Raw genomic sequence first — 26,236 nt, forward strand, 5'->3', positions numbered from 1 at the left:
GGGGTGGGCCATTTGCATGAGAGGAGACCAGGAACTGTGAGGGTGACTTAGGGACATATACATTATACTAAAAATGACTTGAAATTCCTGAGTTTCAAGCCTTTCTGGCTATGCATCGGACTCAGGTGGCTCCTGTATTGAGAGAACTCGGGTATTTCTGAGTCGCAGTTCATGGGCCACCCCCAGCACACTCAGGCTCGTTTTGTGGCCATGGAATCCACTGGGTGCCCACCTTGCTCAGAGAATGGGGGAACCAGGCCTCTGGCTGCCGGGCATCTCCGGGATGGCCGGCTGGAGGGGTTCCCTTTAGCCCTGTAGGGTATCCAACAAACTCCTTCTCTGGTGCCTCCTCCCCACCTCGGGGTCTAGAGGCTGAGCATCACCTCCCACGGCTTTACTTTATTTGGAGAAAATTCTGGAATTCAAATTCGTTGCCCTTGTATGCTTGTGTTGAATGCCTCTATGACGTGGGTGTGTAAGCTTCCTCAGGAATCTATGTGTTTCAGGGCGGCTGACTGCATCGAGGGGCTTTGGGAACTAGGAAGAGAGGGCGCCTGAGCATCCTCCCCAAACACGGACTGGCCCCTAATGCGGGACTGGAGCCTGGAGGGAGCAGTTAGGGCTTCCGTCTTCTTCTTCGGTGGGTACTTCGGTTTTCACTCTTCTGGACCATACCCTTGGTTCAGTCCCTGCTGTCCCCGCTGTCCCTTGGGGCTCCAACCCAACTGCCCCTGAAAGGAGGAAAGAGGGGAAAGGAGCTGGAGCAGGCCACCGCAGCTTCCTTCCCGGCCCCAGTGCGCTTACCCGCTAACCCTAAGGGCGCTCACCCAGGCCTGGGGAGCTGTTGGGGAAGCGCTGGGGACCCGGGCAGGGCCTTCCAGGCTAGACTTGGGCTTCTGAGCTGGGCAAGAGCTGGGTCCTCTCCACCCAATGTGGCTTGTCCTTAAATCGCTCATCCTCCCCAAATCTCCCCCACCCCCATTTCATCTTGGTTCTCCCAGACTGCATGAGTTTTGCTGTCTCTGTAATGAGTGTTTGAGGTGGCCTGGCCTGGAGGCAGGAAGATCAGAGAAGCCTTGTGAGGTTCCACCTAGATAAACACGAAAGCAAAGCAAGTCCTAGATGAGGGAAGCAGCTGTGTGAACGCTTAGGGCCCTAGAAAGAAGAGCTGAGGGCACATGAAGTCTGCTATTTGACCTCACAATTAGGCTTCAGCAGACCCTTGTTCTCCTAGCCCACCTTGGGAGTACCTGGGGCCCCTGGATATTGACATTTGCAGTCCTTCGGGCCTTGGAGTGGGTGGGGAGGAATCTGCTGGCCCTGTACTTTCTTGCCTTCTGAAACCCAACGGTTAGTTGAAACAACCCAGCCTATAGGACCTAGCCTCCATTAAAGCCTCATGCTGTGCCTCCCGGGGACCCATGCCTGGGCAGCACTTAGCAGCCTCTGGGTGCCCAAGCCTGGAAGATCTGGATAGTACTCCTTTTCTGCACTGCAACGGAGGTTCCTCCGGGGGGGGGGGGGGGGCAGCATTGGCCTTGCCTGACCTTGAGGGTCCCCAAGGGAGGTCTTCTGGGGGTTCAGGGTCCCACCTGCTCTGTATGGGGTGGTTGGGAAGGAGGTTCCTGCCCTTTCTGGGGCTTCTCCTTTGCTCTCCTTGGCTGCCCAGGGCCCTGTCTCACCAACAGCACAGATGGAAATGCTGAAGCCCATGGACTCGGTTGGGCCTATTGCCAGTGGTGGACCCTGGGTGGTCTGCTCATGCCCCGCCTCCCTCCACACCCAGGGCTGCTGCTTCTCTGCACAGGATGGAAGGAGGGGGTGTGCCTAGAGACCACAGAGGGTAAAGGGGCAGGGAGGTCGAGACTTGTGGTTCCTATGCTCTTTCCAGTTTACCCTCGCAGTCTCCATTCCAGTCCAGCCTGTGGTTCCCTGACTCCTACTACAGTGGAGCAGAGTACAGGGGTGGGGGATGCCCTGTGTCAAAGACGATGAAGGGTCAGGTCTGAGGGTCACGGGTATTCCTCCAGGAGATCCTGTTCCAAATCCACCAGCAGAGGGAGCCCTGGGCTGGGGAGGAGCCTGTTTGGATGGTTCTCCTGGGTTCCTGGCGCCACACTGTGGGGCTCTGTGGTTCAGATCCATCCCTGACTCCTGTGTGTCCCAAACTGGCAAAAATCAAAGGGACAGAGCCGCAGATGCTCCAAGCTCTAGGTGGGTGGACGGGGTGGACGGGCCCCTCGCAGCCAGACCTGTGCAGAGACAGGCCACCAGGTGGACGCCTAGACCTGCCCTCTAGTTTGTAATAACACTGGACAAAATCACTGATACAAAGGCAGTAATATGTATGCATACGCGCCTAAGTGTGTAGAGGCAGGGAAGGGGTGGGAGGAGTAGCTGGACATTAGCCTCTCCTCAATTCTGAGCCAGAGGGGTTTTCTACACCATTTAGTGCCAGCACCTTGTTTTTGTCTATGTTTTGTTGTTTGTTTTTTAAGTAGGCTCAGGGCTTGAACTCATGACCTTGAACTCCTGACCTTGAACTCAGGGCTTGAATTCATGCTTAACCAACTGAGCCACCCACGCAGCCCCAGAGATCTCATTTTAATAGCAGGAAACTGAGGCCCAGTTAAGAGAGGTCATCTAGGGTCTTATGGCAGGGACAGGGTTGACCCAGGTGATGCTGAGAAAGGCCTGTGCTTTGGCTACCTTCTCAGCCTCAGTTTCCTTTGTTGTAAAACATTGAAATTATTCTAGGTCCTTGAGAGCACGTCTGAAGGGACATGTGCGCGTCTGTGTTTTCATGTCAGGGACACAGCATGTGGCGACCTGAGAAGGGCTGTGTGTCTGTGCGTGGGTGCCTGTGAAAGTACTGGGAGGCCTGTGTGTGTGTGTGTGTGTGTGTTCCCCCACAGAGGGATACTTCTGTCTACAAATTGTATGCAGATGTATTTGTGCCTACAAACGTGTCAGCGGAAGAGTGAAGGCATATTTGCGTCTGCGAATGGTGTGTGTACGTGTGAATACGTGCACTGTCAGAAGGGGTGAGTGTGTGTATGCACACTCATGCATGTGCAAACTACCACTCCTCCCTCCCCCCACCCCACTCCACTGGAACCTGTTGCCGGGGCCCTGAGCCTGCCTCACTGGAAAGAGGAGGGAAGGGGCACAGGCTCCAAGGTGTGGCCTGGCCCCAAAGCCCAATAGGCTCTAAGGGGCTGCAATTAGGCAGGACTTCTCCTGGGCTGGGGACAGGAGCAGGAGGGGAAGGATTATGGCAAATTCATTTCTATTTTCTACTGCACTAAGCCTGCAGTGCGTCCCTGGCGTTAGCATGAGAATGGGCCAGGGCTCTATGAACCCCTCCCGACCCGCTGACCCCTCCTCCCCCCCCCACTTGAATAGTGGGACTCTCAGCTTCTTTGGCCTCTCCAACCGGCTCTGCAAAGCCACGACTCCTAATCAGGGTAATTTAATATATTTTAAGCCCCCGGCGGCTTTATTTTCCCTCCTTTTCGAGTTTGTTTTAGGCATTCACAGCTCTCACCCCGTCATTAGACAGCCTTATTTGACGGATGGAGAGAGCTGCTATGAGACCACAGCCCTTTGTGTCCTCTACATAAGCTGGGCTTCCCTGTAATTAGAATGGTATTCCCAGCCATTGAGGCCTTTCATGAGGCAGAACAAAAACTCCCCGAGATGAATATCCCCCAACTCTCAGCCCCCTGGCCGGGAAGGGGCTGTGAGTTAAAGGGACTCCTTGGGGAAGGCGGTCTGGGAGCAGGACAGCCAAGATCCTGCCAGGGTGAGGAATTCAGGGGCCATAGGGAGTGGGCACCAGACAAAGGCTCTGGCGAAGTTGCCCATAAACACCATTCACCTATAAGCACTCCCCCAACCAGCCTCAGGACCTGCCTGGGCTCCTCCCCTGTGGTCTGAGCACCCAAGTCTGTCCACGGGTTCAGGGGATATGGAACCAGCCTGGAGCATGCAAGTAAAACACTTGCACCCTCAGACTCATCCAGACCCTGATTCAGGTATAGCTTCACATCTAGACACACAGACACAGTCGCTCACATGTAGGTTTGGGATTACATTGTTAAAACACACATATACACACAAACTGGCATACATACATGCTCAGCCTACAAGATACCAAGAACCAGGGTGGGAAATGTTTGTAAATATACAGCATACTACACACACTGTCACGCAGTCATGGAAACAGACTGCAGTTTGTCTCTGTGTACACATACACACACACGTGTGTACGTGTGCACGTGCACGCCACTCAGACTGCGGTTTGCTTATGAATGCACATACACTCCTGCACACTTGTATATATGCATACATTCCCTATGCATATCATCCAGATCCCATTTTTTCTGTGGCTGGAGGACATTTACCAGCTTGTACACACTGTGGTGATGCCATCACCCCCACCCCAGCAGGATATAAGGTTGCTTCTGGTACATTCTTGGATTCATGCTTAGTCTGTGTTCAAAGACAGAAATTGACAAACACACGCATACAAGGACCATGTACATCTCCTAGCCTACACTGACACATGAAAACTCAGAAAAATACAATGGATTTTGCAGTATTTGGCATTTCTAGGCCAGCCTCTCCTAGACCAGATATACAGGAGGATTGGAAGGCTAAGCCCCATGCAACTACACTGTGCTGTGAACCCCAGATGGTCTGGATTCCCCTCTGCAACACAGGTGGGTCTCCCCATTCCCCCCTTTTTAAAAAAGATTTTATTTATTTATTCATGAAAGACAGAGAGAGAGAGAGAGAGGAGAGACATAGACAGAGGGAGAAGCAGCCTCCCTGCAAGGAACCTGATGCAGGACTGGATCCCAGGACTTAGGGATCATGACCTGAGCCAAAGGCAGATGCTCAGCCACTGAGCCACCAGATGTCCTTCCCCATATCCTTTGGGAAGAGAAGTTTCCCTTTTCCAGATTTCCCCTTTGGACTGGGCTCCAAAGACAGAAGGTGGGTATCTAGCTCTCTGGTAACATCTGTAGCTTTCTCCACATCTCAGGAAAGGCTCAGAAGGCAATGCTAGGTCTGGAAAGCTGCAGAAGGAAGAACCCAACTTACCAACTTACCCACAGGAGAGGCAGTCCTATAGTGAAATAGTGAATGCTCACTTTTTGGGAGGATTCAAATCAGGTAGGATGATCACCAGTCAGGGATGTTACAGGGAAGTTTATTTCATTCAGTCCCTCCTCTGTGTCAGATTTTGTGCTCAGGGCATGGAGTACAGCGATGAGTAACATATAAACCTGTCTTCAAAGGCATTTAAAGTCTTAAAAGTGGTGACCTGTGACACATACAATACACAGGCTTTGGCACGGTACGGAGATGAGGCTGGGGCAGAGTGGAAACTAATGGGCCTCACCTAGTATTAAGGACTAAAGTGCGGGCAGCCTGGGTGGCTCAGCAATTTAGTGCCTTCATCCCAGGGCATGATCCTGGAGACCCAGGATTGAGTCCTGGGTCAGGCTCCCTGCGTGGAGTGGAGCCTACTTCTCCCTCTGCCTGTGTCTCTGCCTCTATCTCTCTCTGTGTCTCTCATGAATAAATAAATTAACTCTTTTTTTTTTTTTTTTAAGGACTAAAGTGGCCCATTTAACTTGTGCTATCCCATGTTGGATAAATGATGGATTAGCTGGTCTCCAAGATCTGTCTCTACTCTATGGTTCTTAGCCTTCTGGGCTGAGTCCATGGTTTTCTCACTGTGGCCTTCTTTCCAAGATGGGTGGTTGCTCCTTAACTCACTCTGCATGGCACTTACTGCCATGCATGAAAGCTATTCCCCGGGCCCATAGTGAGGGTGGGGTTGGGGCCTACCCCATATCCCCAGGAACAAAGGAGAGGCTCATAAAGAGTGTGATGAATCCACTTTGAGGTAGGGAGGGCCATCAAAGAGCAGCGGAAGGTCAAATTCCTCCATGACTCCTGGCTTCTTAGGAGTATAGAACAGGCCACTGAATCTAGATTCAGAAAATCTAAGATTTTCTCCCTTCTCTTCCAGAAAGATATAGTACAGTTTTGAAGGGATGGGTTTGGATCTCAAATTGTTGGTGATTTGCATGTTTTTTCTTTTCTTTTTAACCTTACCTCTCCTTTGAAATCTAGGGGATTTCTAACTGCTGGTGCCCCAAGCAAACACATACCCAGGAAATGACCAGCAAAACTCCAATGTCTCTCTCTAGATAAAACATTCATCAGTTTCTTTTTCTAGGGGACATTCCCCAGGGAAATTAGAGAACACAGAACGCTTTGAAGCCATTTTCAATGTCTTTTTTTTTTTTTTTTTTTTTTTTTTTACCACAATGTTTTACCACAATGATGTAAAATAGTGGTTGGGGCTCTGGGCTCTGGAGACAGATTCAAAGCCACTTACCAGCTATGCCTGACCATGGGCACGTCTCTTGGGGCCTGAGTGTCTTTAACTGTAAAGTGAGGGTAATGACAGTACCATCCCAATAGCATCATGGTGAGAGTTAAATGAGCTAATACATGTAGAAAAGCCTAACAGTGCCTTGCATGCAGTAAGTGCTCAGCATTAGCCATGGTGATTAATATTAAAGTGTTCAATAAATATTTGTTGGGTAAATGAATCAATTTTTCATTTTACTTGTGTTTATGATAAAATTACCAGAAAATAAGATCTTCCTGGAAGCCTCTCACATGTACCTATGGCGGAAGTTGGGGGATGGGGTCGAGGTGGGCAGAGGATGGTAGGTGGAGGGTTCCCTAAAGGGTCAAAACAGCTTTTTAGGTTTCCCGGCTGGTGCGGGCTCAGGTCATTACCGCGTGAGCCAGCAGGAGGAGCCCGAGTCGCCGCAGCACGGAGGGCTCTGTCAAAGGGAAGCGGGAAAGAGTTAATCTTGACACAGCACCTGTTGTATACAGTGTACCTGCCAAGGGCTGGGCAGTGTCACATGGGCAGGTAGGCCCAGAAGTGGGGGGCTGGGTGGCGCAGTGAGGTGTCCTGGAATGAATGCAGTCGTGGAGGTCTGACATTTTTTAAAAGACTTTATTTATTCATGAAAGACACAAGAGAGGCAGAGACATAGGCAGAGGGAGAAGTAGGCTCCCATAGGGGAAGCCTGATGCGGGACTTAATCTCAGGACCCCAGGACCCCAGGACTCCGACCTGAAAAGGCAGATGGTCAACTACTGAGCCATCCAGGTGCCCCCTGAGGTCTTGATATATGGGGAGATGAATACTCTTGTTCCCCAGGCCTCTTTAGGAATTCCTGAACTGGTGTGCTGAGCCCGAGGGAGGGAAGAGAGGCATCTAAGGTAACTCTGGCTGAGGACTAATGCACCTTTCACCTGGAGTCCTGGTCTGAGGAACTGAAATGGGACCCTAGGCAAGGTAGGTCACCTCTAGGGTCTCATTTTTCCCATCTGTAAAATGTATGTCAATATGCCTGCCCAATCCTCAGTGGAGGTCCCAAAGGTCTAGAGAGACACCAGAACATGAACTGGTTGGGGGTAGAGGAAGTCTCCCTTAATTCTGGGAAGTCTCCTCAGGCACCCTGCTTTGAAGGAAGGCACTCACATCTTAATAACAGAACAATGCTCATTGGGACTGGGATAAGAGGCTTACTTTTGTCTCAGTGACTCCTGATAGCAGTCACCTGGGAGGAACTACTTTCACCCATTTCACAAGTGAAGAAACCGAGGCTGAGAGCAATAAAGTAACAAGTGACTTGCCCAAGGTCACCTGGTAAATAAGGATTTACCTTAGAGGTAAATCAGAGGTCTGGGTCTGGGTCTGTTCACACTAAGAAATCCCCACTTCTGTATCTCCCTCATTGTCCTTGCATGCAGGGTTGTTCTGAGGTTGGAGCACATAAGCCCCAGTCCTGTGCGGGCCTGGCCACCTGCCCCATTTCAGAGAGAAGCAGGCAAAAGGACTGAGTCTCCTCCCAATGTGGGAAGGCTCCCAGAAGACCCCCGTGGCCTCCACCCTGGAGGGAAGAGTAGGAGAGAGGGCCAGGCAGGTGGCAAGATGACCTCGTGGACCTGGCAGAGAGCTGGGTCACTTCAGGGTTTAACAGTGTACTGACCACTGCAGATGCCCTGATGGGCTCCTGTTGTGGGTAGCTGATATCCCTAAGGCCAGGGTCTGACTGGGAAGCTGAGAGGAATCTCCTTTTTGGGGCCCTGAAATCCAGAGGTCATTTCAGAGAAAATCCTGAGCCCACACTGGTCTTCCCTGATCCAGCAAAACTGTGCTTCAGAATCCTGAATTGTCACAACAAGGTCCCTTCAGTCTGCTGATCCCAACTGGTGCTCCCCAACTCCAGGAGAAGGGTCTGCTGAACTCCAGATAAGAAAATCAAACTAGTTTGAACACATCAAGAGAAACTAGATTTGGTTAGGGTTGCGGGGGCGCCTGGAGAGGCAGGAACCAGCAGAGTGCGGAACTACTCTATCCCTGGGAAACTCTGCTATCAGAGAGAGAATATTTGCACTGGGTCTGGAACGGTTCAGACGGATTGTCCAACTCTCCGAGAAGCACCTTAGTTCTCCAGAGCTCCCTCTGCAGAGACGCAGCGCACAGCGGCGCTGGAGACAGGGGCTGCGGGAAACGCTGGGAGGTTAGGTTTCCAACAGTCCCTTACTCCAACCCGCTGCAAACGCGGCTTCATTTTTGATCACCCAAGTCGAGGAAATAAACTCCGAGTCCGTGACTGTAACTATCTTAAGAGGCCGTTAAGGGGCCTTTCTCCGGGGCAGCCTCTTCCGTTGGTGTTTCCCGAGTCCGTGGGTGGCTAGCTCGCCCGCGCTCACAGGGGCCTGGGGAAGCGGCGCCGCAGCATTCCTGTTACCTCCACTTTAGAAGGTTGCAAACGGCGATAAGCCTTGAGCCGGGACCCTCCCCCCAGCCTCGGGCTTCGGCGGGGGGCGCGCTGGGCGGGCTGAGCTCTGAGGCTCCGGCTTGAGGTGGGGCTGGAGCTGTCCATGCCGTGGTGCTGAAACGCGGGCCCCCTCTGCTGGGGTCACCGACAGAGTGTGCTGGCTCAGCCACACCCGGGCCTGCCTTCCCGCCTCTAGGGGCTTCCAGGGGCATCAAGGTGGATGATTCTTGATTGAAGGAAAATAGTCCACACCATCTCATCATTCCTCCTCCAAACCTCAATATCCACCCACCTGGTCTCACCACTTCCAGTCCCACTGCCTAAATCCATTCCCTACTCGGCACCAGAGTGGTTTTTTTCAAGAGGCAAATTGCATCATATTTAAAATCTTCCTATGGTTTCCCATATAAATCAGAGTAAAACTTCTAAAGTTCTTGCCGTAGCCAAGAGCCCTCTCTCCTCCTCAATGACCTAGCCTGTGACTACTTCTCCCACCTTAAGCACCTATAAGGGTGGCAGTGATGGATAAGTGAACGGGCTTATTTCTTATGTATTTTGAAGACAGAACTGCTATGATTTGCTGAGTGACTGGAGGTGGGATGTGAGAGGAAGAATGGAGTCAAGAATGATCATGGGGGGGATTCCTGGGTGGCGCAGCAGTTTAGCGCCTGCCTTTGGCCCAGGGCGCAATCCTGGAGACCCGGGATCAAATCCCACGTCGGGCTCCCGGTGCATGGAGCCTGCTTCTCCCTCTGCCTATGTCTCTGCCTCTCTCTCTCTCTCTCTCTCTGTGACTATCATAAAAAAAAAAAAAAAAAAAAAAAAAAGAATGATCATGGGAATTTTTATTTGAGTTCCTGGAAGGACAAGAGTGTGTCTTTCCTGAACTGGGAAGGTAAAAAGAGGAGTAGAGTTTTGGGAATGGGGATACCAGCTTGGCCCTGGACATGTTAAATTTAAGATGCCTATTAGATAGTTGGGGGAGGGCTGGGAATGGGGGAAGTCCCATAGGCATCTGGATATATAAGCCTGGCATTCCGGGGAGAGCACCAGGCTGGAGGTTTTAGCCTGGGAGTTGTCACCTTATAGATCTTATTTAAAACCATGAGGCAAGATGAGATCATTATGAATTAAGTGTAGAAGGAAGAAAAATGTCCTAAGGCCTGAATATTGGGATACTCTGATTTTGAGGGGAGAAAGATGAGGAGAATCAAAGAAGATTGAGAGAGAGAGAGAGAGAGAGACTGTAAGTAGGAGAAGAAGAAAGAAAGTGGTTCCCTTGAGGCCAGGGGGGAAAAGTCTTAAGAAGGAAGGAGAGATCAAAAGTGTCCAATATGCCGACAGGTCAGCCAAAATGAGGATTGAGAATTGAACTCTTTGGATATAGCCTCAAAGAGTTTCTTCTTCTTTTTTTAAAAAAATATTTTATTTATTCATGAGAGACACACACACACACAGAGAGGCAGAGACACAGGCAGAAGGAGAAACAGGCTCCATGCAGACAGCCCGACGTGGGACTCAATCCAGGGTCTCCAGGATCACACCCTGGGCTGCAGGCGGCGCTAAACTGCTGTACCACCAGGGCTGCCCCAAAGAGTTTCTTCTTAAGAAGAAATGAGGGTGCAGGAATGCCTGGGTGTCTCAGTGGTTGAGCATTTGCCTTGTGCTCAGGCCATGATCCTGGAGTCCTGGGATTGAGTCCCACATAGGGCTCCCCACATGGAGGGGCTTATCCCTCTGCCTATGTCTCTGCCTCTCTCTGTGTGTTTCTCATGAATAAATAAACAAAATCTTAAAAAAAAAAAAAAAAGAAATAGGTGGAGGAGGTGATTTAGAAGAAAGACCAAGAGACAGGAGGAGGAAATAGTAGCTGGTGTTGACAGACACCAGGAAGGCTAAAAAAGAGGAAGATGGACTGTGAGCTGTCAGGGGGGGGTCAAGGGGAGGAACCCCAAGAGATAGTGAAGGAATAGGACTAAACATTTTCAGCCAGGCAAGGGCCCTGTTGGCAAACTACACCCTCAGTCTTCCACATGATTCTAAGGTACAGCTCTAAGGTACAGTCTTTGCCTTAATAACACATTCAGGGTACACATGTTTAAGGGGGCTTTTAAGAAAGTCCTCTTCTTCATTTGAACTCAAGATCCCTGCTGGAGAAATGGTTTGACATTCACTCTTCTGGGATCAGAGCTTCACAGCCCCTTGCCCTTGTGGGGACTGTTTTGGAACTGGTGCTAGGAGCATTAAGGCACTCATACCTGCTGCCAACCAGCGAGTCTGAGTCCAGGTGGCCTTGGACCACATACACTTTGGCAAGCCATACTTCTGAATACAAGGCCCTCCAGGGTCACCTTCCTTGCCCAACCTGCCCTTGGGAAAGCATTGAACACCTGTTTTTAATTTACTTTTCAAGTTGGGAAAGACATAACACCCCCAAATGTAGTCTGGCTCTGCATGGCTGATCATTTATGCAGATGGTAGTGGCTTTCCTCTCAGGGATCTGGGCTCAGTAGAGCGCCACAACCCAAACAGCTAGTGGGGACTCTCTAGGACCAGGGTGCTACCCAAGCAGCCCTGATGAGTGAGCAGCCTTGAGAAGCAGAATGGGCTGTCTAGCTTTGTGTCTGCCTTTGGAACAATGGCCAAGAATTCACAGTGCAGGAGGATGATGCCCCCAATCTCAAGTACTAGGGATAGAGAAAAAGGTGAACCCTGTGCTCTCGCTGTGGCCTAAGGCCACAGTGGTGAAGTGGATTGAGGACAAGAGATGGATTCCTATGGGCTTGGATGCTTCCTTGCCTCTTCAGCTTCCATTGAGGTGTTTTGCGCCCCCTCCCGACGTCATTGGGGAACTGCAGACCCCAACTGAGTGCAGTGCCCAGGCCCTGTGTGTGTGTGTGTGTGTGTGTGTGTGTGTGTTGTCCTGGGGCTGCCAAGGGAGCTACTGAGAGATTGAGGCCCCTGAGCACATTCTTGCCCATAATGTGTCTACACAAACTACACCTCCTAGCATGATATCCCCAGGACTGTCCCCTGCTCCATAAAACATCTATATGTACAGGCTACAGCCTAGTACAGCAAGTGTAGTGTGAACAGCAATGGGGGACCAGGGATCCCTACATTGCCACTCTGTGACCTTGGATAAGTTACTAGGATAGAAGAACAATTGGAATCCATCCTTTCCCATGTCAAAGCCTGAAAGGCAGCTCAAGGTTGTCTCCTGCTGCCACATAGAAGACTGGCACATCCCCAGCTCAAGCCTTTCTCCTACCTTGGACAGCAGAATGCTTCCTCCACTCCTTTTCCCCTCTCCCCTGCTCACCCCTTCCTCTCTGTCCCTAAGAAGGCTCTAGAGAGGAGCCTTCTCCATGTTCTAATTACATGGCGAAGAGAAAAAATGACATTCCAAGAATGGGCAAAGGTATGGAGTCATGGAAGCATAGCTGATTTAGAGAATGGCCAGCAGCCTGGTGTGGCTTGAATGAAGGGTTAGTGAGAAAGCAATGGAGCCAGATCCTGCAAGGGCCTTATAATCCATGCTCATAAATTTGGAGCTCATGCTGCAGGCCGTGGGGAGCCATTGAAGGATTTAGACATGGTGAGAAGTTGCAGTTTGGAAATATTACTCTGGGGTGGTATGAAGAAAGACTTGAAAGTTTGTGGCAAAGCCTGCAGATCATTTCCCTTTCCCTATGGCTGTCCCCAGTGAGCACTGCATTTCTATCCTCTCTTGAAGCTAGGTGTGGACATGTGACTAAGTTCTGGCCAATTGAATGTAAGCAGAAGTATCTTGTGCATCTTTTAGGGAGTGTCTCTGGGGTGTGCGTGTTATGGAGGTGGGGGAGTACCTGTTAATCTTTTTTGCTTCCTCCAGCTTAGTGTGCTTGGTGGTTGGCACCTGCACCTGCTGATCTGATCTGGTTAGGCTGATGTAAGCATGTTCAGTGGGCAAGACCAGGGCAAGATGGAGGCTACCATCTTTGGTCAACAGCTATCCTCTGCCACTCCAGTGTATTCTCCCACAGGTGCCTGAGCCTTTTGCCCACCTATTCTAAAGCTGGTAGCAACTGGGTCTCTTCCATTGTTCCTTTTCCCCCATGTTCCTAACTCTTAGCTATATCCTGGAGGAGGTCTTTCTCATGGCTATCCACTTAGTGAAAATAATAGTAGCTCATATTCACTGAACACTTACTATAGGCAGGTCCTGTGCTCAGGGCTTTGCATGGATGATCACATTTATTATCTCTTAACCTTCATGCCATCTTGCCTCCGAAACCACACCAGGGTGAAGACAACAGGAAGGTTCTGGTGGAGCCGGGAGTCATTAGTGAACAGAATTGATGAGGCTCTCATGTCCCTGCCCCCACTCCTGACCAACTTTGATCACCTTTCCTGTTCTAGATGAGGAACCAGGCTCAGAGATGTGAATTAAGTGGCTCAAGGTCAGGATCCCTGGGTGGGTTAGCAGTTTAGCACCTGCCTTTCACCCAGAAAGGGTGGTCCTGGAGTCCCAGGATCCAGTCCTGCGTTGGGCTCCCTGCATGGGGCCTGCTTCTCCCTCTGCCTGTGTCTCTGCCTCTGTGTGTGTGTGTGTATGTGTGTGTGTCTCATGAATAAATAAATAAAATCTTTTTTAAAAAATAAGTGGCTCAAGGTCACACAGCTGGGAAGTAGCAGAAGGAAACTCCAGGTCTTTACTGCGCTCAAGAGAAACAGGTGACCCCATGAACTTCATTCATGTGGAAGGATTATGAGGGTGGCCCTGGATTGTTGCAGTTCTGTGTTTATTTATTTTTTATTTTTTATGTTAAATGTTTTATTTATTTATTTGGGAAAGAAAATTAGAGAGCATGGGGGTGGTGAAGGGGGAAGGCAGAGGAAGAGGAAGAAGCAGACTCCCTGGCTGAACTCGGAGCCCGACGCAGGGCTCTATCCCAGGACCCTGAGATCGTGACCTGAGCAAAAGTCACACACTTAATGGACTGACCCACCCAGGCACCCCCACAGGGCCTGTGTTTAAATTCCAGCCCTCCTGATCCCTGGCTTAGTCTCTCTGTGCCTCAGTTTCCTCATCTGAAAAGGTGGTGGGTAGTAATGGTGCATCCCTCGTATGATTCCTGTGAATCTTTAGGATTCACAGTGTAGGATTAAAAGAGGTAACACATATGAAACGCTTGATTGTATGCATTAGCAATGCATATGTTGATACACTATGATTATTACTACTACTGCTGCTGTTGTTATTGTTAGTGTTGCCATGGGTCTGGGTCCCTCCCCTGGTGCCACCAGGGAGAATCAGAAGGTAAAGAAGAAAGCCCTGCCGGAGGCCAAAGGACAGAGGAGGGGCGGCGTGACTGCCTGGGCTGGCGGGCAATTTGCTAGAGGAGCTCATTTGGTGACTCCGACGCTGAGTTAATTAAAGATGGCCGCTAGGGGTCATTGCCATGGCGACAATTAGGCTGGGAAGGAGCCTCATTAAGGTATGGTTTTAACAAGGCCTGTTGTTTTTAACCTGGGCTCTTGTGAAAGAGGAATTCTTCAGCAAGCTTCCTTTTCTGCCTGTTTTTCGGGTCTGTTTCTAGAGACTCTGAGGAAGGATGAGAATCCCTGTGTTCAGTTCCTCTGAAGCATCCACTGGATTATAGGCTTCCTCTGAACCCTGGTGTCACCCTCCAATCTGAAGGGAGGCCCCGGTGTTGGAGGTGTAGAGAGGGAGGAAGGGTGGAGGCAACCAAGACAGAGCAGGAGGTGAGAGAGGAGGATTTTATTAGAAATGGAACTAGAGGCCTTCCCTGGAACTTAGAAATGTGGGCTCTGTCCCCTCCTCACCCAAGGAGGGTGCTCCCTGGGGGGTGCGGGAGGGTGGTGTGCAGGGAAACCGTGGCAGAGGAAGGCCAAGCCTGTTTCTGTAGAGTGGAAGGAAGGGAGGAGGTTCGAGGCCTTTCTGAATTCTGAGCACTTTAAAAGTGTATTTATTTTTCTTATTTCCTTAGTAATATAGGCTTATTGAGAAACATTAGAAATTTCAGAAAAGCACAAAAAGAAAGTACCCTGCAGTCCCGCCCCCAGACTTACAGATTGTTGATTTTTGGAGAGAGAAGAACTAAGCAGAGGCTACAGCAGCTGAATTAAGGGTAGAGGAGTATGTTTTCTTTCAACCCTTTTTAATTTTTATTTATTTTTAAAGAGTTTATTTATTTATTCATGAGTAACATACAGAGAGAGGCAGAGATATAGAGGGAGAAGCAGGCTCCATGCAAGAAGCCCGATGTGGGACTCGGTCTCTGGGCCCGGGATCACAACCTGAGCCAAAGGCAGACACTTACTAGCTGAGCCAGCCAGGTGTCCCTATACCTTCTTTTTTTTTTTTTTTTTTAAGGTTTTATTTATTTATTTGAGAGAGAGAGAGAGATTGAGAATAGAGGGAGAGGTTGAAGCAGGCTCCCCACGGAACAGGGAACTTGATGTGGGGCTTGATCCCAGGACTTCAAGATCATGCCCCAAGCTGAAGGCAGACAGTTAACCAACTGAGCCATCCAGGTGCCCCATACCCTTTTTTATTGTTTGAGTTTTTAAAAATATTTTATTTCTTTATTCATGAGAGACACAGAGAGAGGCAGAGACCTAGGCAGAGGGAGAAGCAGGCTCCTTGCAAGGAGCCTGATATGGCACTTGATCCCAGGACCCCTGGATCATGACCTGAGCCAAAGGTAGATGCTCAACCACTGAGCCACCCAGATACCCCACTGTTTGAATTTTTAATGGAAGAATGTCAAATGAAACCAAGTTAAAATAGCACATCATGCAACATTTTCTCCTTCCTTCCTTCCTTTCTTCCTCCCTTCCTTCCTTCCTTCCTTTCTTCCTTCCTTCCTTCCTTCCTTCCTTCCTTCCTTCCTTCCTTCCTTCCTTCCTTTCTCTCTCTCTTTCAGTAATTTTTACATCCAGGTGGGACTTGAACTCACAACCCCAGATCAAGAGTTGCATGCTCCACCAACTGAGCCAGCCAGGGACCCCAACATTTTTCTATACATTGAGATGCAGTATATATATATTTTTTTTCCCACAAAAATAGAGATCATCTTATACCTACAACTTTGAAATCTGAATTTATTACTTCAAGATAACAAGGTTTTTTTTTTTTTAAGGATTTTATTTATTTATTCATGAGGGACACAGAGAGAAAGAGAGGCAGAGACATAGGCAGAGGGAGAAGCAGGCTCCATGCAGGGAGCCTGACATGGAACTCGATTTCAGGTCTCCAGGATCATGCCCTGGGCTGAAGGCGGCGCTAAACCGCTGAGCCACCTGGGCTGCCTGATAACAAGGTATTTCTAATGTTTTCCTGGAATGTTACATTTTCTTCCTTTTCTTTTAAAGCACATTGCAAAAAAATTTTCCATCAGTATAAAGGGTAGAGAAAGGTCAGTCTCCTACCTGGAGCCCCATCTCAGAGGCAACTACTAATACCAGTTTCTTAGTATCTAGAGATTTTTTTTTTAAGATTTTATTTATTTATTCATGAGAGACACAGAGAGAGAGAGGCAGAGACACAGACAGAGGGAGATCAGGCTCCATGCAGGAAGCCCAACGTGGGGCTCCATTCCAGGTCCCCAGTATCATACCCCAGGCCAAAGGCGGCGCTAAACTGCTGAGCCACCAGGGCTGCCCTATCTAGAGATATTCAACCTGTGTAGAAACACACACATTTTTCCCCAGGATCCATTTTTTGTAACAAAGTTAGTATACTATGCACCCTGTTTTGCATCTCACTTTTTTCCCTTTACAGTTTATCTTGGAGATGGTTCCATACCAGCATGTATAGAGCTGCCTCATTCTTTTTTTTTTTTTAAGATTTTATTTTTAAGTAATCTATCCACCCAACGTGGGGTTTGAACCCACAACCCAGAAATCATGTTCCATTGACTGAGCTAGCCAGTTGCCCCCTGTTTTTTGTTTTTGTTTTGTTTTTAAACAACTGTGTTCTATATAATTCTGGACTCTAATGCATTTAACCAGTACCCTCTTGGTGGACACTCAGGTTATTGCCACGGATAAGCTATATTGAGATTGGAATTCTATTTTTTTAAAATGTTTTATTTATTTATTCATGAGAGACACAGAGAGGCAGAGACACAAACAGAGGAAGAAGCAGGCTCCATGCAGGGAGCCCGAAGTGGGACTCGATCCCAGAACTCCGGGATCGTGCACTAGGCCGAAGGCAGGCGCCAAACCACTGAGCCACCCAGGGACCCTGAGGTTGGAATTCTAAAGAAGGCTTGTTAATTCAGAGTATTACCTCATCATTTAAAATATTTTTTTAATATTCAAGAATACGAATGCCTGTGACATATTTAACAATTTTTTGAACATTTAAATTGTTACTGTTTTCCACAAAGGACTGCCCACCATAATCTTTGAGGAGCCCACAGTCTGCTGGGGAACAAGCCCTGTAATAACACACTGCAAAAGTGTTGTGGTGGTGGTATGTGCAGGAATATATGCAAAGACCTGCCTGCAGAAGTCAGGGAGGAACTGGGCTGGCAGTAGGAGGAGGGAAGGTTTTTGCAGGCAAAGGCCTTGAGGTATGAAACCCTTGGCAGGCTGCTGGACCTGCGAGTCTTTAAATATATACAGAGGTGGTTCTGGCCCTTACGGGGCTCACACGACTGGTCTTAGATATGCTTTCTTGCCCAGAATTTGGCATAGCGGTCAATATTGGGTGGGTGTTTATGGATGGATGAATAAGTGGGGGATAAAGGAAGAGGAGCCAGAGAAGCAGGCAGGGGCATGGCTTTGATGGTCATGCTGAGAGTTTGAAATTCATCTGGTCAGGGATGGGGTCCCCCAGAAAGCCCTCAAGTGGAAGCAGGCACAATTAGATCTGATCCCATGGAAGGGTTCCTCAGGGAGCCCCAATAGAATCAGGAGGGCCACACAGGCTGCAAACCGGGTGTGGGACACTGTCATACTGTTCCCTCATATTCAGTGTCCCATGTTCATGGATTCTCCCTGTAGGAAGATTATATATCCCAACCCTTTGTTGCATGCCTGGTGAACACAGGCATGGCCACAAGGCTTGTTTTGGCCAATGAAATATGAATGGAAGAGATAAGTGACATTTTTCAGGAGCAGCTTTAAGGGACAATTAGTTTAAGTTTGGCCATGTTCTTGGCAGTTGTACAGGTCAATATGGAGCTCCCTTTAGCCTGCATCCCTGAGTCACAGTGATGAGCAGAGGTCCCTCACCAACCTGCAGTGGGCATGTTAACATGAATGAGAAATAAATGATGTTTCTTCAAGCCACTAGAATTTGGGGGTTGTTTGTTACTGTAGCATAACAATGCTATGCAGACTGATCCACAGAACTGGATCAGATAATTCTCAAGTTCCTTCCAGATATGTGTAACGGGTCATGTAACAGGCTTTCATGTGGCTTGTATTGAGTCCACTCTTGGTTTACCCAGGGATACTCAATCTCAAGTTCTTTTTTTTTTTTTTTTTTTAAGATTTTATTTATTTATTTGAGAGAGAGAGAGAAAAAAAATGAGCAGGGGCAAGGGACAGAGAAAGAAGCAGACTCCCTGCTGAGCAGGAAGCCCAATGTGGGGCTTGATCCCAGGACCCCGAAATCATGACCTAAGCTGAAAACAGACACTCAACCAACTGAGCCACCCGGGTGCCCCTCAGTTCAAGTTCTTATGGAGATCTAGACTCATGGGTTTTCCACCAGAGCCCCAAGAACATTTTTCAGAAATAGAGAAAAAGCCTATGGCAAAGTCTCTAGCAGCTGCTGTCCCTTCTGAGACGTGGCTCTTGGTGGCCTTTAGTAGATCAGAAACATCAACAGCCATGTTGATATCAACAGTAAGATAAGAGTGTATTTTAATCACTGGGATTCCCTCTTTCTAAAGGGGAAACCAAGCCTTTTAACCCAAACCCCTTGTGCCATTGTACCTAATAATTGGTTGCAGCTGCCTTCCCAATAAGGATACTTATCTCATAGAGCAGGAGGTCCAGAGGAAGGTTGTCTTTTTTTTCTTAGATTTTATTTATTTATTCATGAGACACACACACAGAGAGGCAGACACAGGCAGAGGGAGAAGCAGACTCCCCATGGGGAACTCGATGAGGGACTCAATCCCAGAACTCTGGGATCACGCCCTGAGCCAAAGGCAGACGCTCAACCACTGAGCCACCCAAGTGTTCCAAGGAAGGCTGTCCTTTAACATCATAGCATCAAGGCTCAGGGAGGTTGGGTATGATATTGTTATTTCTAGTATGATTTTAGAGATTAACATAAGGGCAGGTAGCACTGACAACAAAAGTTGGAGAAAGTGTTTCCTATAGGAACACTGCCTGAAAATGTTGAATGGTACAAATCCATATTACATGGGGGAAAAAAGAAACTTGAAAAATAAAATAACAAATAGTCAAGATCAAATCCTTGGAGATTTACATCTTTTAAAAAAATATAATTACCTAACACAAAACCTCATCTCCATCCTCACTCACTTTGATGACACTGTTAGCATCATATCCTTCAGAAACTACCAACACGTTGGCAGTGTTCTATTTCTTGACTTTCGGTGGTGATTATATGAGAGATTGTGTTATAATTATTTATATTATTATATTTCATAAGCTTTCTATGTCTGTTATATTTCATAATTTTTAAAAAATCTGTTTTGCTTTTTAAGTGCCAGCACCTTTAATAAGGTCAGCTGAGCATATGAGGAAATGACCAGAGGCACCACTAAAGGAATACAGATCTCAAAGCCTGGTTGCCAGGACCCAGGTCTTCCATCTTCATCTTCCATGTTGGCTTTATTCTCAGTAACATTCCCTTTCATGATCACGAGGTGGCTGCCAATAACCATAAGAGCCATGTGATTGTTTGCTTGTTCATGCCAAAGAAGAAGATGAGAGGAAAATGCTCCACCCAATCCATGGACTCACAGTCATCATCAGGACAGATGGTATCAGCTGGTCCAGACCAATGGTTCCCAATCCCATCAGGCCTGATGCCTACTTTCCATAATAAATATTATTATCCTACTGAAATTTGTTTTTTTTTTTTTTAAATTTTTATTTATTTATCATAGTCACACAGAGAGAGGGAGAGGCAGAGAGAGACACAGGCAGAGGGAGAAGCAGGCTCCATGCACCGGGAGCCCGACATGGGATTCGATCCCGGATCTCCAGGATCGCGCCCTGGGCCAAAGGCAGGCGCTAAACCGCTGCGCCACCCAGGGATCCCTGAAATTTGTTTTATACTACAAATAGAAATTCTACAAAATAGAACCCACTTGTGCATATAATTATAGGACCCCCCCCCCAAATAAAAAAACCAATACAGTGCCCTAACTATAAAAGAAAAACAAAATGAAATGTATAATAAAATAACATGTATTTCAAGATATATGCTCAGGTGCAAGTATTCTAAAGGATAAAACAAAACAATCAGATACCTTCACCTACATATAAATTCTCCACAAATATGGCAGTGATAGATGAAGACAGATACAGGTGGATTGTTTTGGTGACTAAAATGCCACCTGGTACATGATTTTGTTGACATACTAACTCTTGGGAAGATTCTAAACACCATAGAACATAAGACTTCTCAATGTACACAGTGGTTGCTGCACTGTGGTGTTTATTTTTTTTTAAAGATTTTATTTACTTATTCATGAGAGACAAAGAGAGAGAGAGAGAGAGAGAGAGAGAGAGAGAGGCAGAGACATAAGCAGAGAGAGAAGCAGATTCTATGCAGGGAGCCCAATGTGGGACTTGATCCCAGGACTCTAAGATCATCCCCTGGGCCCCCCTGGGCCAAAGGCAGGTGCTCAATTGCTGAGCCACCCAGACATCCCTGTGGTGTATATTTAATATATATATTAAAACTGTACAAAAAACTTTTCTGTTAATATGTAAAGTGGGATTCGCTTCTAGGCTCAGATTTTGCTTTTTTCTTTTTTCTAAAGAAGATTTTATTTATTTATTAGAGAGAGAGTGAGCAGGAGCAGGGGAGGGGCAGAGGGAGAGAGAAGCAGACTCCCCACTGAGCAGGGAGCCTGATGATGCTGAAAATCCTGAAATCATGACCTGAGCCAAAGGTAGACACTTAATTGAACCACCCTGGTGCCCCTAGGCTCAGATTTTTCACCTATGTCACTATATTCAGTGGGGCATTTGAAAGTTTTATGGGATTATGGCAAAAGCTTTGTTATTGCAAATGTCAGGAATTCTAGCCCCTACCCCAGCTCACCAAATATCTGCAGTTCCTCTATCATCATGACAACCAGGAATGTTCCACAGAAATATAAATGATTGTAAGAATACTGCTGCCCCTCCCACCCCCCCCAGAAAATCTCTGGTCTGGTCCAGTTAGGAATCCTTTGTGTGGACTGGGGTAACTACCTGAACAAAATTGGATTCTTTTAGCAAGAAGGAGGGCCAGAAGTAGTGAAGGTGACCCAGTGTTCACGCTAAGCCTCAAGCTCAGCTGTTTCTCACAGATTCACGGTCTACTGCTGGGGTTCCTTCCTGGGATTGAAAAATCTTAGAAGATGCACAGAGGGACTCTCAGGAGAAAGTTCCGTTAGGTATATAGGTGTGTGTGTGTGTGTGTGTGTGTGTGTGTGTGTGTGTGTGTGGTTTCTGACTGGCATAGAAAATACTCATATTTCTCAGCCAGAAAGAAGGGAGGCCAGGACAGGGTAGGCTGATCCTGTGCCCACTGAGAGAGAATAAGCCCCCTTTCTCTGACTTCTTCTAAAACACTGACACTCAGATTTGTACACCTCCTCCTATCATACAAAACCCCTTTACTACTACTATCTTACTGTGCACTTGTCTTCTGTTGGGTTACTCATCTTTTAAAAAATTAATTTGTTGAAACTCTTTATATATTATAGATACTATTCCTCCTTTTATTTATGTTTTTTTAAATTTATTTTGTTGATGTTTTCTGCCAATTGTCACTTTTCATTTAACTTCATATAAGGCATTTCTTTTTTTGCCTCCTGTAAGTTTTTTCTTTAAGGTTTTATTTATCTATTCATGAGAGACCCACAGAGAGAGGCAGAGACATAGGCAAAGAGAGGAGCAGGCTCCATGCAGGGAGCCCGAAGTGGACTCGATCCTGGGACCGTGGGATCACACCCTGAGCCAAAGGCAGATGCTCAACCGCTGAGCCACTTAGAAGTCCCTGCCTCCTGTAAGTTTTTAACTGTTATGTAATGAAATTTAGAAATTTATTACTTTGTGTACATTAGGATTGTAAGCCTGGGGATCCCTGGGTGGCGCAGCGGTTTAGCGCCTGCCTTTGGCCCAGGGCGCGATCCTGGAGACCCAGGATCGAATCCCACATCCAGCTCCCGGTGCATGGAGCCTACGTCTCCCTCTGCCTGTGTCTCTGCCTCTCTCTCTCTCTCTCTCTCTGTGACTATCATAAATAAATTTTTTAAAAAATTAAAAAAAAAAAGAATTGTAAGCCTGGATGAACTGGTGGTTTTCATATGTTGATGTGTAGGAGGCCTGCTGGGACAAGGGAACTGTGCTATGGGAAGGCCAGGTTTGTGAGCTTACAAACCTGGCCTTCCCGAGTCAGGCAACTATCCAGAGACTTATACCAAGACCTCCCCTCCACTCCTTTCCCCAGAAGGTACACCCATGTGCAGGACCTGGGATTCAGAGTTCCCTCTGAATCCTACCAACAATCCTTATAGAGCCACAAGTGACCAATAGTTCTGCCTGAATGGCTGAGGAACCCTCTGGAGGTTACTTCCTGGCTTTGGGAGTGGGACATACAGGGCATCAATGTGGCCAAGTGAAAGCCATCAAGGGCTGGGAGGAAGAGGAGGTGGAGTGAATGTTGGTGCTGTGGCTAACTGGCTGTGTGGCTTTGGGGCAGCCTCTGCCTCTCTCTGGGCTCAGATTTCTCCTCTGCTCAAGAAGGAGGTTGACCATAATGGTCTTAGGGTTCCCTTTCATGGCAGATAGCCCATCATATTTCTCCATATATCCCTTTCTTGAGAGAGTCTTACTGCTGGGAGCTGCCTCATCCTGCCCCTGCTCAGATTCCTCACCTGGGACAGGAGGGGACCTCAATTTGAGGATGTCTGGGAGTATCTTTTGCTCCAGAAACTTGCTTCAGATCTGGGTGTGATTTCTGAGTCTCCGCCTGGCTTCAGCCCTGGCAGTGCAGAATGGAGGTCAGTCCCATAGGGCTCCCTGGGGCATCCCTTTTCTGATAACATCAAACCTATTGACGTGCATGCATATTGAACATAATTTACTCTGTGAGCTGTGTGGCGACTAGCTAGTTACCACGAGTTCTATCCCACAGACAACTAATTAGACAGTTTTTCATTGGAGTGCCTGGTGGCTCAGTTGGTTAAGCATCTGCCTTCATCTCAGGTCATGATCCCAGAGTCCTGGGATCAAGCCCCACATCAGGGAGCCTGCTTCTCCCTCTCTCTCTGCCTGCTGCTCCACCTGCTTGAGCTCTCTCTCTGTCAAATAAATAAATAAATAAATAAATAAATAAATAAATTCTTTTTAAAAACCCACATTTGTTCATTTGGATTTTGCAAGTTTTCTTTTAAAAATCTGTAAGCAAAACTTTTGCTTTTCATGCTCCTTATATTTTTGTAGCTCCAGAAAAGCTCATGAACTGAATACTATGCTTAACCAGGCTGGAGACTCCCAGTGCCCTGCTCACACCCACCCCCAGCCTCCCTGCTTCTAGTCTGTCTCCAACTTGTCCTACACAATGCAGCCAAAGTGCCTTAGTTCCTTTCTTTTCTTCTTCTTTTTTAATTATAAAGACTTTACAATTTATTTATTTATTTTTAAAGATTTTATTTATTTATTCATGAGACACACATACACACATACACACAGAGAGAGACAGAGATACAGGCAGAGGGAGAAGCAGGCTCCACGCAGGGAGCCCAATGTGGGTCGATCCTGGGTCTCCAGGATCATGCCCTGGGCCTAAGGCAGTGCTAAACCGCTGGCCCACTGGGGCTGCCCAAGACTTTACAATTTAATAATTTTTGTTTATTTTTCAGAACAGTGATTCATTCCATGGCTCAACATTCAATATGACCAAAATGCACACAGTGTAAGTCTCCCTCCACACCTAATGTCTATAATTGCGGTGTATCTTGCAGATGTAGTCTATGACTACTCCTAAGTATATGTATACATATTCTTTATTTGGGGGGTGGGGTGTCCCCTCCATTTTTTTTTTAACACAATGACAGCAGAGTATTTTTTCTAAGTGTATTTCCAACCAGGCCTTTTGGTGACTCCCTTTTGTCCCAAAGGGGAAAGACCAAGCTCGTTAGGCTGACCACTGCCCAACACCCTTGCTTACCTCCAGGCCTGTGCATACTTCTGTCTGCCGTTAAAGCACACGTCCCCTGCTCCTAGGCTCAGCTTCCCTGGTTTGCTCGCTGTGCTGGCAGTATCTCTCCTGGAAGCATACAATGCAGCCACTGGTCAGTCACTGTCTGCTCCCCTGTGAGTCTCCCCCCCGCCAGGCCATGCGGTACTCTGAAACAAGAGGTCGTACCTTACTCATATGGAATCCCTAGGGCTGGGCACCGTGCCTGGTACCGAGAGGGTGCTCCGCGATCTTTGCCCAGTAGACTTGTAGGGGGCCCCCCCGACGCGCTTTGCTACAGCGGCACCTCGTGGTAGACCTTGGAAGTGCAGCGAGGAAAAGACCTTGGAGGGGGGAGGTTCCACAGGTTCCAGAGATCCCTTGGGGTCTGAGTAGGAGGCGCTCCCCTGTCCGTCTGCTACAGACCCCACCTTCTCCATCGGCGTCCAACTTGGGCAGAGCCTAGTGGTAAGTGACCCACCTTTCCATCTCCAGGACTGCTGTTCCCTGAAATCTACCTACCCCATGATCAGTAGTAGCTTGAGGCATTTAGCAGTACGTGTGTATGTGGGGTGTGTGTGCATGCAAGTCTACATGCACACGTGTGTGATGTACTTGCTTCGGGGCATGGCTAGCATGTCCCTGTACAGATACTTAACACCATTCCTCTTCTATAAGACAAAATTATTGGCAATCATTTCAATAATCATGAAATGAATAGCAGTAAATAAATGGCAGACAGCCAAAATGTTCTTTTATTGAATTTTATCTATAAGCTCACACCATTTCAAAAAGAAATGAAATTACAGATACAATAATCATTATAGTACAAAAAAGGAAAACATGAACACATACTTTTACATTATTTTTTTAAAAGGGGGGGACATATATATATTGGTCTGTCCCAGTAATGAATAAAATTACATTGGAATTAAATAGGAACAATTTAAAAAGAAGACATTTCCATTTTTAAAAAGATTTCTTATTTATTTATTTGAGAGAAAGAGTGTGAGCACACAGAAGCAGGTGGGGAGGGGCAGAGAGAGAGGGAGAAACATACTCCCCACTGTGCAGGGAGCCTGATATGGGGCTTTATTGTGGGGCTCGATCCCAGGACTTTGGGATCATGACCTGAGTTGAAGGCAGAGGCTTAGCAAACTGAGCCACCCAGGTGCCCCAAGACACTTCCATTTTATTTATTTATTTATTTATTTATTTATTTATTTATTTATTTATTTATTTTTGACACTTCCATTTTAAACAAATTGTTCAAATTCAGTAAAATATATTTCCAGTTTAATCTAAAATGTGCACTTTCTTAACAAAACGGTTAGGTCCTCAGAACTTGCCCTCTGGTTCACTATTTAAAACTTAATTTTATTTACCTATTTTAAAGATTTTATTTTTAAGTAATCCTTACCCCCAATGTGGGGCTTGAACTTACAACCCTGAGATCAAGAGTTGCATGCTCTACCGCCAGAGCCAGCCAGGCACCTCTGTTTACAATTTTAAATACAAATAAAACAAAGTGGTTCAAGTCCTGTTTCTCCAAGTTTACTATCACAGAGCTAGGGCTTGGAGACACAAACCATGCCTGAGGCCACTCAGACAGTTCCAACCCTCGGAATTTGTGTGGGGGTCAGACGTGTGAAGCTAGAAGTTGTTGAAATTTATGCCTATGTATAGGGCACGGGGTTAAGGAAAAGATGGGTAATAGAAATGCACTGACTTGATGTCTACATATTTATTATTAAAGCCAACAGGTTAAGACACAAAAGGACCCATATTGTAGGATTCTACTTATATGAGGAAGCTAGAATAGGCAAATTCATAGAAACAAAAAGTAGAAAGAGGTTACCAGGGGCTGGACAAGGGGACAGGGATGTTATTGTTTAAGAGGTCTCAGGTTGGGATCCCTGGGTGGCACAGCGGTTTAGCGCCTGCCTTT

The 26,236-nt window shown here is 47.4% G+C and overlaps 1 long non-coding RNA gene across 1 annotated transcript; it reads right to left on the reverse strand.

The window, feature by feature from the left end:
- Positions 1–554: 554 nt before the first annotated feature.
- LOC112921728 (uncharacterized) lies at positions 555–24,557 on the reverse strand. The gene is made up of 3 exons (XR_003235301.2): positions 24,478–24,557; positions 24,280–24,378; positions 555–731 (listed from the first exon to the last, which is right to left on the reverse strand). It is a non-coding gene; the product is annotated as an uncharacterized lncRNA (long non-coding RNA).
- Positions 24,558–26,236: the final 1,679 nt, after the last annotated feature.

This window comes from Vulpes vulpes, chromosome 14 (assembly GCF_048418805.1).
Source record: "Vulpes vulpes isolate BD-2025 chromosome 14, VulVul3, whole genome shotgun sequence".
Classification (NCBI taxonomy): domain Eukaryota; kingdom Metazoa; phylum Chordata; class Mammalia; order Carnivora; family Canidae; genus Vulpes; species Vulpes vulpes.